The sequence below is a fragment of the Accipiter gentilis genome, chromosome 33 (assembly GCF_929443795.1).
Source record: "Accipiter gentilis chromosome 33, bAccGen1.1, whole genome shotgun sequence".
NCBI lineage: Eukaryota > Metazoa > Chordata > Aves > Accipitriformes > Accipitridae > Astur > Astur gentilis.
Genome location: NC_064912.1, coordinates 7001965 through 7018265, shown reverse-complemented (window position 1 = coordinate 7018265; position 16301 = coordinate 7001965).

The window sequence follows — 16301 nt, the reverse complement described above, 5'->3', positions numbered from 1 at the left end:
GTTGAGTCAGACTCCAACCCATATTTGGAACTACTAAATTATGGACTAGCACTGATGTTATCTGCTGACATTTCATTCAGCAGTAAAACTTACTTAAGAAAAGAAGCAATATTCTAAAAGAAATTGAGGTCAGGGTGACTAGAGACTTGCAACTGTGCAAGAGGAAAGCACTGGTGCAGAGTGGGGTTCCAGCTCCCCATGGGTCAGTGGTGGTGAAGGGCACTAATATCACCAGAGGCAGCTCTGGATTTAAATGAAGTCCATCTTACAGGGACAATAACATCTGGAAAATCCAGCAAGGTGGGAACTGGGAGTCCTCGTCAGCCACACAGACTCCTCCAGCCACCTGCAGAGGGAACCTGGCAACATATTAATCTACTGCAAAGTCAGATCCAGCCCACACAGAGTTTCTTTTTATAACCAGTTATAATCCAGGTCGCCCACTTCGTCCTAACAATCTCAGCTTTCTTTTTTTCCTCTTATTTTTTTTATTTTCTTGCTCCAGACTGAAATGCGCTATATTGCCACAAATTCAGCTCGGGATCAAAGCAGAGGTCATCGCACTCTGCCTTTTCTGCCATGTGCACATAAGAGCTCCACAGTGAAGGAGATGAGAGAGCATAACTGATATGATAACAAAGAATAACATCAGATCTAGCAAGCCAGTGGGAATGGGAAGTGAGGTAGAGACTTTAAAAGGTTCTCTGTAGGCTTGAGTTAGACATGCTGCATTTTTTAAGACTCCTGAGACTTTGTACTACGAACATTTTGAATTATACCCAGTTTAAGTGTCACAGTATCCTCTCAGCCTGAATCTGCAAATCCATGATTTTGGGATACACTCAGAATGAACTTTCAGAAGCATCCCTATTGCTTAACTTTTAGAAATTAAATAACTTAGACAATTAAGGATGATTTTGATCTATTGTTTCACAGAGAATGTGATACAGCCGGGCAGGGAGGCCAGACCGCACAGGACGTACCCCAAAAATACATTCATGGATACAGAGGTGCCCTAAAACCACTGAAGTTTAAGGAAGATGAAAGTCCAGACTTAATATTCCGGCCTAGTTTAATTCTGTGCCTTTAAGGGTAACAGCCACAGCTGTAATTTCTTTCACCCACTATGATTTTCTTTCAAAAAGTGGTGACAGATACAATTTCCAGCCTGTGGCCCACTCCTGGCTTTGGACTGGGAGTCACTAAACTACTCCAGCACCATATGCAAACCTTAGTACTATAAAAGCTCAGCTGTTTGATTCTGCAATGCACTGGTCTGAATGAGGAGCAGCCAACTAAGATACATAACTTTTTCAAAGTAGTATTGTTTTTACTCATCAAGTGGTCTAAGTAGTTAAGTAATGAAAAGGTCAAGAGTTACAGAGGATTTCCTCACATGAGGAGAAGAGAATCTGAGCCTGGTTTACAGATTTCTGCAAAATGGATCAATTATAGTCTTGGACCATGTGAGAAAATTCCCAGAAGTAACTAATTATTTGTGTCCTACAGAGCAACTCGTTAACCAAATCCCAGAGATATATATGCAGTTTATAAAGAATGAGGAAATAAATCTCCCAAGTTTCACAGTATCAGAGCACCCTCCAGACGTTTGCTCAATCTGAATTACTGACATTTTGTGGAGTGCATTTTGGAATCTCAGCCCCACAGCTTTCCCTGTAACCTAGTCACGCAGAAACTTAAACATGGGCTCTACTTTGAGCATTGGGGAATTCAGCATGTGTTTGATGTTCATGTATTTCAGGGCTGCAATTGCCTTTTAGGCTACAAAGGTTTTTCTGAGCTAACATCTGAACTATATGAACAAACAATGGGATTTTACTCACACTTATTAAAATCAGACCTGCAAAGTACTTTTCTGAACTGGGACCATTTTTTTCACGGCCTGATGAGCCAAAGACCACGTGTTCAGGACTTGTGTTGCTTTAGGCCCTATAGAGTTTGGAATTCACAGATGTAAAGCTGTTGAAGGACCATTGCCAGGGATCAACATGTATCAGAAGACAGGCAATATTGCTGCACTGTTTCTTAGCTTTCATACATAAAAATAGAATGAAAGGTAATGACCTGAAGCCCCTCAGATGTCTCTAATAACTCTCCAAACTCCTTTACTCCAGAAGAGAGTTTGGCAGTAAATGGTCTGTTCTGACTGGTTTTTGTGTTGTACAGTAGCGCTATGCTGCACCCCTGTCTTTGCGAGAGAGGACAGTATTTTGTCGCTGTGGTGCAGACAATTTCTTGTGCTATGTGGTCATATAGAACCGATTCCTCACCACCTTACATCTTGCACAGACCTTCCCATAATGCAAGGTGCTAGTTTAAGAAGTTGGTATTTCAGTACTCTCTGTAGAAATTACTTTGCAGCCTACATTTTCCCTGTAAACCTGGTTATTGTAACTGTTACAACTTGTACGTGCAGTCAGATTCTTAGTTACCTTCTAAAAAGAAAAATAATTACAAATAAGGTTTGACTCATGCTGCTTTATAATTTAATTATAATTAAATTTTAAAAATAGTTATTTACTTCTAATACCATTATTTCCCTTAAATCAGCATTTCTTGTACTATTATATACCACTATTCTCAAATGTGAAGTTGAATGTTAGCTTCAGCTATAAAAACAGCAGCCTAACAAAATAAGTTCCTAAATAGACCAGGAATTGTGTACCTGCTTATAGCAAAGACATCCAAGCAAGTCAGCCACAGCAATGCTTACAGTGCCACAAGATTTCCATTTACAGAAGTATAATTTTCTTTGATGACTTTTGTAGAATTATTTCCTAGCTTGCAAGTGATAAAAAGCACATTTGAGAACTCCAAAATGTTTATTCTGTTTGCCGTATGGGAACAGATGAGCTCATTGGAAGCTTACATGATTTCAATTCCCAGCTGTAGCACTATTGTATTATTAAAGAGTTGTTTGAGATCTTTATGCATTAGGTAGTATTACTTTTAAAAGAAGAAAGAACATGATGAAAAGCCTTACTTATTACATGAAACTAAAGGTTGTTACGAACTTAGAGCCGACAGACTTTTCATTTTTATTTCAGGCGTACCAATATTTATGCAATGAGGTTGAAAGGCAAATACTGACTAGTATTTCATGGATTTCTCAATGTAATACAAGGTGAAAAACTAAACTCAGTGAAGAAACTGAAACCTCATTGCAGTTAACATTCCTGACCCCTCTGTGGTGGCCATCTTGCAATAAACCTGCTATTGAGTCTGAAACAAGCAATACCCAGACTTTGTGTAGAATGCAATTTTCCACTTATAATGCTTTGTCACTAACTTAATTCTTATCTAAGCTCATTATTATGATCATATGGGTTATGACTGTAAGAAAAATGTAGTTTCGAACCTATGGAAAGGGAGAGTGATGGCAGGAGTCTCAGTACTCCAGATAATTAAGATAAGGTTTGGTGTTTACTTCAAGGGAAGTGCTGGCATGATTATATTTTCTTTATTCAGATGGTTTCTCACATCCACTGTTACAAGTCTGATGTGGTTCAAATTTAAGTTTTTCTTACTGTCAGAAATAAAAGTAGTGCTGCTGAGAGGTTACTGCTGTATAGATAGACCTTGCTGTTGCTTTTGCTTCACTGTCAGTCTGGGCAGGAGTGGATAAAAAAGATACAGGTTCCTCCAGTCTCTTATCAAAAGCCAGGCAATGGCTTGACTATCTCTGCAGACCCTACTCGCAAACGCACTGCACTGTATTTGTGGCAAGGTACAAGAAGATTTTTTACTGCCTATTTACACAGTTTTATTTTAAACTGTCCAATAAATCCACAGGACGGTTTTGGTTATTCTAGCTCATACATGCACTAGCAGTCTGTGCTACCGCCTCATCGTGTGTCTTGTAATGTGCGGTCTTATGTTTTCATGTTTTCCTAGGAAATAGTCAGCATATTTCGGAGTGGGTTTGATAACTCTTGAGTTTACCTCGACATAATTTTTAATATACTTTAGTAACTTGTCCTTATTTGCCTTTCCAAGTCCTCCCAGCCCTGCCGTAGCTGCCTCTATTCCATTGCTGAATTTCCACAGTACTTCTGGATTTCCAGACTCCTCAACCCCTCTGTGTATTATCACACCAATGTTCAGTTCAGACTCCAGAGTTTTCTACACTTCCAGCTGGCTCCTAACTGTCTCCCTGCCACCTTGTCTGCCTCTGACCTCCTACGATCCCGCACAAACTGTGCTCTGCTTCTTGCAGTGCTGTCACTGTTGAGACTCACATTGCCCCTTGCAGCTCTCCCACCGCAGCACCCCAGTCTGATCCAAGGTAGCTCCTCATGTCAGCTGCCTAATTGTGACTCCACGAAAAAATGCAGTATTTATGTTCTACATATTTAGTTACTAATTGTCCATAAAATTTATTTATAAATATTGTTAAAGCAATTACTTTTCATATTACATATAAACACTTTTGTACTCGCTTAATGCTAGAAAGAAGGATGTAGGAATACACGACCTGCACGAAGGAGTACACAATGTAATGTGACATTGAATTTATAATGGCAATGGGAGAGACAGTTAGAGGTGACATCTTACTGGATCGACAGATGAAGCTGGAAAAGGGAACAACCTTTCTGAGCACACAGGGCCTCAGTACATATTGAGTTTAACTTGACGAGGTTAATCTGCCAAACCCTCTGAAAGAAAAGGTCAGGGGAGGCGGGGGGGGGTGGGGGGGTGGGGGGGGACACGGACCACAAAAACTGGGTAGAGAGATAACTGCAAATGTGTTTCTGTGCTGTTTCTGTATATGGACTATTTATGGAGCTACATGAAAGATTGCTGAGTGTAAATGTATCCCCCAACAGCATCTATTAAAAGAATTTTATTTTGAATTCTAGCTCTGAGTAAAACAGTCAGAGCATAGCCTTTCCAACCAGACATTCAGCCTTCAGATAGACAAGTTCTCCAGAAGTGCTGGCCCTTCCCCAGGCTCCCAGAAGAGCTGAGGGGTCCCCCACCACTGCACTGCACCCTGAGGAGGAGCCACGGCTAGGCTGGATGTGAACCAGCCTCCAGTTTCCAGTGAAACCAGCCAGATGGCTTTATATGACACATCTAGTGCACTTACTGCAGAGAAGGTGCTAAATGCTGGGATCCCGAAATCCCTTGAACACTTATAGACCAGTAAATCATATTTTTCAGTTAATATAGTCAATCTGTTGAGTGGGCCTGGTCCAAAAACAGCTGGGGTAAACAGAAAGTTACCGTTCTGACCACAGCTCAATTAAATCACATCTCTCTTTCAAGTCAAATCAGGAAAGCAAAAAACCACCATCCACTTTGCTTTATATACTTTTTTCCTCCTGAGAATTAGAAGGCTGAAAACCACTCATTTCAGGGGCGGGACTAGGTTCAGAAGAGCAGTGTAAATGCTGTTATGCCTGGCCAGGACTTATCAAATGGCAAATACATTTCACCTATGCACATGTAAATAAATAAGCATTGTATGAATTTTCTTTCTTCAAATGCATATTAATAAATTGGAAAGAGGCTTTAAAATGGAAATCACAAATATGTTTAACCTTTACCCTTCTGATGAGGTGTATTTTAACCATTGCTTATTTTCAATATAAAGCTGTGACTGTGATGAGATCTATGGATACGATTTCAGATGGTTCTTTTCTCTTTTTAAATGATACCACCTTGATGATACCTAGGTGCTAATAATCCAGCTGCCCACATTTCCCTCTGATATTAACACCCAGTTATATCCCAGTTGACACACTGAGAAGTAAACAAAGTTGGTTCGACAGGACATTAAAAAAAATAAATCTTTGGATTAAAAAAAAAAAATTAAAAAATCTGTAAACAACTACAGCAGAAGGAGGCTCAGATAACTCAAGAAACATCAAAAGAAAAAGCACCTTTAAAGACAGGGAGAAATGTCTGGAATCGCTGTGAATTACAGGAGCCACACTCTCCCCTGTGAGCCTCAGACACGCCTGTTCTTGGCATCGCCCCTCCAGCATGCTCTATTTCTCCAAGAGCTATTCACTCCTTGGTGAAGTGGAGAAACTAGTTGGATTTGGGTTTTATCAGTATTGCAGCCATGCCTAGAGGGCCAAGAGGGCTGGCAGAGGCATTGTGCCAGGGAAGAGGTCTCCTGGCCTGAGCTCTCAAGAGGTTAATGTGATGGATGAGAAGGATGGCAACCAAAATGGAATCAATAAGTGAAAAATTACCTTCCTGCTTTATGCTTCCTAGCAGGACCATTCAGAGCATTTTCCTACTTCAGCTGGTTCTCAAGCCCATAATAAATGAAGTTTTAGTGAACCGAAAGCCTTTTAGTTTCAGAGAAGTGCTTCTTTCTTTTCTATTGTGTCGTCTGTGCTTTTGAGTAAGGTACAATTTAGGTAAAATGGATAAAATATTCAACTTTTAAGAGCTGGAGTTCTTCCCCTTCTGACTCTTCTGTCTCCCTAGTGCTGTCTGTGCCTGCCATGTAAATGTGCACATCTCTATCCTAGAGAGCTAAGGCCATCGCTTCTCATAACCGAGCAGGACATTCTTAACTGTAATCAATTTTACTCAATATCATGCAAAAACATACATGCTGTTTCACTGTTTCTCCAGAAAACAGTAAGCAGTAACGCATTTCTAGCAGAGATGAACCATTACTGAAGACTAAGTAAATCACCACAGCTCCAAATCCTTTTTTTCTTTTTTTTTTAAATAGCCACAGAAAGTGCTGCTGCAGAAGCAGAGAAACTAGCACTCCTGGACCTAAAAACAGGCTCGTCTACTGCCAAGGCCAAGAGACAGCCCTTCCTCCTTGTAAACAATAAAAAGCACAAACTTTGGGAGGGCCAGCCACGGATGGAAGTCAAAGCCCTGACACGATGGGAGGAGCAGGCTTTCTAGTGGGTGTAAGAAATCCCATGGCATGCTCCCGACTGTCTGCAGCATTGTGCTCTGTGAAGAGATGTGACCATACACGTGCTCTTCGTCGGGCTTCGTGTTTCACAATTGGTTTTCATACTCGGCAAATGGTCAAAGCAGGTGTTTGTGTCAGACCCTTAGCAAAAGGCACGTTAAGGTGATCTTTAACCCCTGGGGAGAGCTCTTGCTTGTTACCCCAGGGCAAAAACCTGGGAAACGGATTTCACGAGTTTCCACGTGCTGCACCTCCCTGTGCCTGACAGTTTGCTGTACAAAGATTATGTCCTCACTTTGAGACTTCTTGGGAGCTCTGGTAGACATACCACAATGCTGAGAGAGATAACTTTCACATCACCTGAAGACGTACTCTATTGCATGTGATTTATAAGTTATCTGGATCCCCAGATAGGAAGCACAGTACAGCAAAATATGAGATAAGCTTCCCCAGCCCATCTACTTCTCTGCTTCAATCATTGCCTGGATTTATCATCTCGAGTTAGAGGACGGATAACTTTGTGACCTTTTCAATCTTGTCTCTTCAGCTAACGTTGCCAATCATAGCACATACACTAACCAGAGCTCTAAGTCACACAAATCCAAAAAAATCAACTTCTAATTATAAATCCTGACTAAGTGTGATTGTGCCTCAAGTCTAACCAAAAGGGACTTTCCCACATTGCAGTAAGTTTTACAGAAATGTCCTTCTGAAAGTTTGACACAAAGGGTACAAAGTCCCTGGGAAGTCCCATTCTGTGCAACAGAGGGAGGTTACCTCCTCAGTGCCATCTTATCTCACAGGGCACTGAAACACCGTTCTATTTAACAGTAACCTCTCTAGCAAGTTGATCATTAATGTCCAGCATAAAGACATGTTGACAGTATTTCATGAAAGCTTCTTCATGAAATTAGCCTTTCTATTAATCTAGGCTCTCTTTTTATTCTCAGAGCTTTAAGAGTGACTTTGCAATATTTATAACAACACTAATATGCTTATCATTTGGAAACTGTGGGGACAATTTCTCAAACCTGCTGAGATAAATTGCAGGAAGAATGCCTATACTAAAGAGAGACTCCTTTCAAGTTTTAAAAAAAATTCCATAAAATTCCAGAGTTGTTATTTTATTAGTACTTAAGTACTACTTTACTCAGTACTTAACCTGTGGATGAAGGGGATCAGAACTTCAGATAGCATCACTTAGCATAACCCCATCAATATGCAAAGTTTGGCAATAGCCCTAGAATGTCTTTTTATGGACTTTAAAAATAAGTCACAGGGACAAGTCTATACTCTGGAGTGAGAACAGAAATACTGGGTAAAGGAGAAAAAGAAAAAAAAAACGAAAGAAAAAAGAAAGGAAAAAAGGAGGGGGGGAGAGAAAAAAAGAAAGGAGGAGGAGGAGGAAGGAGGAGGGTTATCTAAAGCAATTGCTGTTAAGAAGTCTCTCTCAAATAATAGCAGAACCTTTTCCTACAAGTACAGCAATATATTAGGTATCACATATATCACTTCTTTATAAAAAATAGAAATTAGCTCTTTTGGCTTCATTTGACTTATGAGACCACAGAGTTTTATATAAAAGAGAGGAGATTTTGCTGTGGCCTTATTTATAAAGTATTACTTTTCTCATTTCTCTTCAAATTACCAAGGGCATCCCTTTCTTAAAATATGTATTCAGAATCTGATATATACCATTACATTTATTAAAGATGTTAATATCAAGTGACAGTTGAATATAGGAAAGTTGAATGTGTTACTTTGCTACTGATTAACACGAAGTTTCCTAGAAATCCATGTACTTTAACATTCAGGATACTAAAGCGGATAAACACTGGTAATAAAGTCCTTGAGACTTATGTTGAAAAAAGTAAAAACCTCAGTAAATATACAGAAAAGCACATTCGAGTGAGATATAGACCCGTGGTTTATTTTTAGTCAGTACGGTTAAATCAGTGCTGCAGCTTCTGAGAGCCGCAAACAGGAATGGTGTCCATCAAAAGCACACAAATTCATTGAAAAGGAGAAATGTTACAGATTACCCCATGTTTCTAAAGCTACTTGCTAAGTTTTGCTACCTCTACTGTTCATCATTTTAATGATTCAACAAGTTATTGGTCCTGAAAGCAGTTTAGCTCTAGAGGGAAGACACTTGGAAAGTCAGAATACAGCACAGCTAAAAAAACAACCATTCCTGGACTACAAAACCCACTCCTCTTTGTTATTCAAATCCCATTATCAAGACCAAAACTATCTTTTTACTGGCCTTGCCAAGTCTGTAACTTATTTACCAAATCTGTAGAATTTCGCAACAGAAACGCTGTGAGCTCAGGACTGATGCACACACAGCACAATACCAATAGATCGACTGCGCGCACAGCGCATGGCCTGTCTGTTTGCATCACGCCGCGTGCCGATAAAGCAGCGAAGAAAAAGCAGTAATGGGGGAAGCTGTCAGCCCGGATTACTGCCGGGGTCTTCAGCCTGACGCGATCCCATCTGACATTGCCACGGGCAACCTGCCTCCATTTGTAGTCAGCTGCACCATTAAAATTGCTGCTGATAATTTCAGAGTAAAAAGTTTAAATGATTGAGCATTCCACTTGGAAAGAGAGGGCTTTTTGGTACATCATTAATAATGCAACGATTTAGACACTTTATTGTCTTAAGAGATATGTTTGTTTGAAGAGCACAGGGAGGGAGCTTTCCATGCATCCATTTTAAACTGACACGTCTGTCTTAGAAAGATGGAGACCCACTGCTCTTCCCAAATGAAGTATAACCATGATTCCTCACAGAGAAAGAAAAAGACCGATGTGATGCTAGGAGGTTCGCTTTGCAAACTGCTGTGCTTTATTAACTGCAGACTGCTGTGCAATTACACCTCAACACATTAGGAGGTGTTTTCAGTGAAGTAGTTCAAATTACCTAAAGAATATCAAGTTAATAAACAAAAAATGACTGTTTACAAAGTTGGCAAAACACCCTTGAACTTGCCTAAACTGAAAAAAACCCCAACAAAATAAACCCCCAAAAAGTTGTTGAAGTTTTGAGAAATGAAAAGCAAAATTCTTATTTCTGAAATACTAGGGAAGTGTCTGGATTTTTCATAAGTTACTCAAAGCTTGTTTCCCAATTGCCATTCTCGCAGCACAGCACAATATGTTTGGTTACAAACCCAACTGCATCTGTAAGACTGTAGTTCATAAAAAAAAATGAGAGAGAGAATCAATTATTTTTCCTGTACCTTAGTCATGGAAGATATACCTAGGGGAAAATGCAGCTCTTTATAATGCAAGAGCATAAGACATGGCATATATAATTGTGATGAATACAAATAGACAGGAAAATGGCTTTCTCTGACAAATACTATGTTTAGCTTAAGTAGAAAATGTGCTGTTCGGTATGAAGCCTCATTAAGAGCCTTATAAATTTCTGACGGTCATAGTTTAAAAGTAACTTTTACAGCATTTTAAAAACTTCTCCTACATCATCCTTTTCCTAGCTTGTAGCAATCCCTCAACGTGACTTTCCACAGAATCTTGCAACAGTTATGGGGGGAAGGAAAATTTGGGGAGTTATAAGGTATTTCCCCTATGACTAACACAGAAGATTTTTTTTCAGTTTCCCTTTGCTTCTTTTTTTTTTTTTTTAGGAAAAAAGTATTTCAAACTAACATAGAAAATAATTCATCAGGAAAAGGGGCAAGTACAAAACCTAAGGACTTGAATGAAAGCCTCGCTGTAGCAATAATTTAGCAGTAGCTGCACATAACCACCGCAGCAAATGCACATTCCAACTACTAAAACAATAGTGAGCAGGCTTTTAAAGAGCTGGTTTTACGTCTATGCAATCTAATTATATGCTTCTTTCCTATCCTCATTACATACAGTTAATCAGCTAATTTCTTCCCAGTTTTCACATCAGGCCCTTAAAGTGTTCATGTATAGCACAAATCACTAAATCTTAGAGCAAATATTCACTCATGAGTTGGCTTCTTTTTCTCTCTTGCCAAATCATTAATACCTTGTAATGTCTAAGGTGACAGCAGTTGATGTTGAATACTGTGAGCTCTATATGTGGTGTGCATTCTTCAAGTGTGGAGAAGCCAGTATAGATCATGTACAGAAACGTAGAGTGCTTATTCTTCCTAAGAAGTGTTTAAATTCAGAGGTAAATAACATATTTTTATGTAGTCATAGATCCTGGCAGCTTAGTCAAGACCAAGGTCCCATGGTATACTGATTCATGAGAAAGATCTCATACCTCTGCATCTAAATACCTGGTGAGAGGAAGGAAAGGTGGGGAATGAGAGAGACTGTACGTGTCCACTGGGCGATAAGTTGAGAGTCAGCAGCAGAAGCTGGAGCACAACCTGTCCAATGCCTGGGAAATACCGCAATTCATCCTCTGCTGCCTAAAACTATATATCTTTTATGTCTGCAGTGTCTGGATTCTAGAAGAAGATTAATTACAATAATGCGTAGCTTGTAATTGTTTTAATTAACTCTATTAATTTACTTCCAGCACCAAATATGCCATTTTAAAGTATGGATCATTGTAAAAGGAAGAGCGTATTCATTCACCAGTGGTTAACAACAGAAAAGCTTTGTCTTCTACCTCACAGAAAGTTGCTACAGACTTACTACAAATGTAAATATCTATTTTTGTTATCTGTGTTGGCATATGACTTGACATATGCATTTGGTAAAACGTTGTCCTCTCTCCATGCTTCTGGAAGCCAGTTCCAACCCATCTGCCTCATTCCCAAATACTTAAATCTGCTTTGTCCGCAGCACCAACAACTCAAAACAAGTAACGTATATCCTTTGTTTGTTGATATGGCTGTCAGCCATGTACTACTTCTTTCTCCATCTGTCTCCTCCCAGCTGTTCAATCCCAGTGTCTCTTTCCAACCTTGGCGTTCATCAATGACACTAGCAGTAGGAAGGATTAACATGGAGCCCTTTCCTAAGATGTACTGACAAAGTCTGGGAGAGAGAAGTACTACCCGTCATTGGCAAGGATCGCGTTAGGAATTTATAGAAGCAAGCTTGACATATATAGGTCCCTGGGACTGGACAGGCTGCATCCAAGACTGGTAATGTATTTGATTGATGGCATAGCAAGGCAGATGTCTATCACCTTTGAAAAGCTGTGGCAAGCCATCTTCAACAAAAGGCAGAGGCAACTACATGCGGGTCAGTCTAACGTCACTTCCTTCAGAAAATTGTGGAGCAATTCCTCACAGATGCCAATGCCAAGCATATGAAGGACAAGACGATGAGGAGGAACACTATGGATTTACCAAGAGGAAACTGTTCTTGACCAGCTCAGCTAACTGCTGTGAAATGACTGGCTCTCTAGATGAGACCAGTGCATGTGATCTTCTCTCTCACTAGCAAGGCTTTTGACAAGATCGCTTTTGACAAGATCTGCCAAAGATTCTCAGTGGTCAAACTGCGGCAAGCAGACTGCATGGACAGACTACAAGTGGGTTGAAAACCAGTGGGACCATTGGGCTCAAGCAATAGTGGCCATTGGTTAAAATTTAACTTTCCTGCTCAGAAGTAGAGTTTCTCAGGGCATGGTACGAGGGATAATGTTGCCTGATGTCTTCACCTAAGACTTAGATGATGGGATGGCAGTCAGTCTCAGTAAGTTTGCAGGTGGCACTGAGTTGGGGTGGGAGCACAGGAAGGCTGTGCTGCCATTCGCAGGGACCTCAAACACTGCAGGAATGAGCTGACAGGGACCTCATGAAGCTCAGCCAGGAGAAATGAGAAGCCCTGTGCCTGGAACAGAACAACCCCATGCACCGGTACAGGCTGGGATGGCTCTGCAGGAAAGGCCCTGGGGGCTAATGCTGGCAGCAAGCTGAGCAGGAGCCAGAGGAGCCATCTCTTCCAGATTTCTTAGTCTTCTACAACCATCAACCTTTTCATATCACGATAGGTTCATCCTGAAGTTTCTTTAAGAGAAAAGTACATTAAAAGGAGCAGATGGTTTGAGAGGGCTTGTAAATAAGTGTATTATCTAAATGCAAGGAGTCCATTTGGGATAATGAAGAGTTCCAAACAGTCATATAAAGAGGAAGTTTACTGTGCTAATAATTAGGTGTCATTGGGGGGGGACAGAATCAAAACATCTGTTTGACTGATTTTAAACACAAGTCTTTTGGAAATAACACAATTAAATGCCACTAAAAATCATATAGGATTTTAACTTTCAGTGGGAAAATAGAATTCCAAGAGCACCTAAAAAAGTTAAACAGTTTTAAGGGGTGGTGGGACAGTTACACAGCTTCTAGACCAAGTTTTCTCCATCTGTGATCCACAAAACATCAGAAAAGGCTATATGGCGCAATTGTAAAAACAAATAAAACCAGACATATGTGTCTTTCCACATACAAACATGCTATGGAATTAAATGTGGGAAAATAATGATCATGCTTAGGTATTTAAAGTTATGTTTCATCTGGTTTCAAATTAAAATTATTACAGCAATGTTGCTTGAGTTAGTTCATTCTTCCCCCCGCCCAGATGTTTTTGCGTGCTTGTTAAGAGAAACGTAAACCGCCAAAGGGAGCTGGGACAATTATAATAGAGCTTAAAAAGCAGTTAAAATGTTTTTATTGCTTTGTCCTCTACGAAGAAATATAAGAAATAAGTGTATACCCCAGAGATCTTCCTGAAGGGCAATGAGAATGTAGTCATGACAGAGAATGGAGTCTCTAGGAAGAAATTTCAGCTTGAAAAACAGAAATCTGACCATCGCTACAGCTAGCAAAGGCTCAACTGATGCTTGACAAGGTGGTAGAAATTATGTGAAACTACCAAGAGTACTTGTGAAACATCTTCAGAGACAGGTCTTGCATACCAACAACAGACAGGGAACAGAGGACATGAATTTTAACGGGAATTGAGCATCCAGAGTTCTTGAGACCTTTGGAAATGTGGTATTTAGTCTATCCAGAACACTAAAGAGCCCTCATTTGATATTTCTATACAGTTGAGGCCAAAAAGAACTGTGTCCAGGATATACTGGCCGGTGAGCAATAAAACATACTGATGCTGAGACTATCACATTCAGGAACAAAATAGTGCTCTGCATGAATACGAGCAAACAGGAAGGATTGAGCCATCATCAATTCTGCAACGGAAAACTCATTTCCTTCACTTGTCACATGGCTCTGAAATTTTGACAAAAAGACTTGGAAGGAGCTAAACAGAATCCAAGTCAGTGATGAAAGTGACCTACTTGATATCATTTACTCAAGGCCAAATTTTGCACGCATTATGATTCTTAGTTAAATGATACATTTGCATGTATCTATTTTTGATAGTTCTCCTTCGAAAAGAGTTGAAGAAAATTAATAACTCCAGGCAAACTCATTTCAGGCATTAGAAGCTTCAGTGCTAGAAAACGATTGAGAGCACGAAACTTCTGACAGGAGGCTACTACAAGGATACTACTGCTCTTAGGTCTAAAAATGATTAATAGTTCAGAGCAAGTATCCACAATGCAATGTGGAAAAAGGAAAGGATTTTTTTTTTTTCTTTAGTAGCCATATTAAAATAAGAAAATTCCAGTCTCAGTACTGATAATGCTCCATGGTTTTTTTCGCAAAATGGGACAACCCCAAATTTCATGCTGTATTAACTTTCTCTACAAGCTTAACATTTTGTGATTGCATTGATATCATTAGTATCTTCCCACTATCCCTTTTGAAAATCAGGGCTGGAACCTATATGGAAAATAACAATTTAAAACAAAATGTCTTGCTTCTGAATTACATTTGAAATATTCAGGTTTTGTTCTGAATTCTGTTTATGTAGAAGCTCCTAGAGACAGTCAACCCAAAGTAAAACCGCATTTTAACCCCTTGCCTGCATTTTTTTATTCTGTGACAGACAGGACTCTGTTAGCACTAGATACTTAAGAGCATGTTATTTAAGATGCCTTAGCCTATTCTGCATGCCTTCCAGCTATCATTCTAGAAATGCATGTGTACCCCACAGTCCTGAGTGGATATTTCTAATGCTACTGGAGATGCTCTGTGAGGTCAAATAAATCCAGACCTTAATGTTTGGGAGGGGGCAGAGGGGAGAGGGGAATTGTTCCAATTCATAAGCCTAGGCCTATAATAATGCTTAGACTATTCTAGATAACCAGATGAATAGTTTTATATTAGGCTATTATCAATAATTAATCTTCATCTTTTCAGGGAAAATCCCTGAGCTTTGGACATTACTGCTTATATAATCTCTTTATTCAGAAATAAATAGGTTTTACATATCCCTACGGTGTCAATCTAAATATAACTTTGATTGACATAGATACTTAAGCAAATTATACTGAGTTGAGCAAAAAACTACAATTACTCAGTCTTATTTGCTAATCACCACCCTATATTTATTGAAGTGGCTAGAAAGATCGTGTCACTTGATCTCTTGCTTTTATAAAAAGTACTTTGAAACACTGTCTTTGACTTCTTCAGTTATTTTTATTGCATATCACCAGGCTGGCCACTATGTTCACAGAAGAACGACAAGTCATAACTATTGGTGCTTTTTACTAAAGGCAAAACAATGAACCTGATAACAGTAAATGCCTTGTGGCTTCCCCCACTAGAGGCATTTTGGGGCTGTGCCCAAGGCCAGCCCTGCAAGACAGAACTCTAGCAGTTGGCCATCCTTGGGGTCTTTAAGAAGGGGCTGGGGGAAGGCTGGGGTCTTCCCCACCCCAGAGAGCTCTGCCAAGCCCCCTCTTTTGCCCCAGGGCAGTTTCTGAGTTGAGGTTTTTGCCCGCAGGGCTCCGCTGCAAATCAGGCTCCCAGTAGCCTGGTCAGCATCAGTAAGGTTGTTTATATCAGCAAACGCTAGCCAGCACCAATATGGAATCACCTAACAGGGTCCAAGGTTTCTTTTCTCTTAAGAAATCCTTTAATTCTTCACATCTAAGAAGAAAAAAAATATCATTCCCTTTCCTCTCACCACCAGTCTCACCCACCTGTACATACTCTGGAGGCCAGGAAAAGAGCTAATGACTAACAGTACAGGATCCTTCACATTCATTTATGACCCAGGTATGCATTAAAAAGTTTTGTTGCCTCTCACCATTCAGTGTAGGGAAAGAAAAAAAAATCAGCAGCATAGCAATAGGTAATGAACATAGCTGACTTGTTTTCTCCAGAGTAAAACAACTTAACCTCTGAGTCAGGGTTGGTCTGTTAAGTTTACTAATTTTAAGGCAATTGGAGCACCTGGGCTTTGTCATGCTATATAAAAATAGTAAAAGGAAGAATCTGTTTGTCTGAACTCTAAAGGAGCTAATGGAAAAATAGGTAAATAGGAAAAACTTTATCAGGAAGACAACAGTAGGG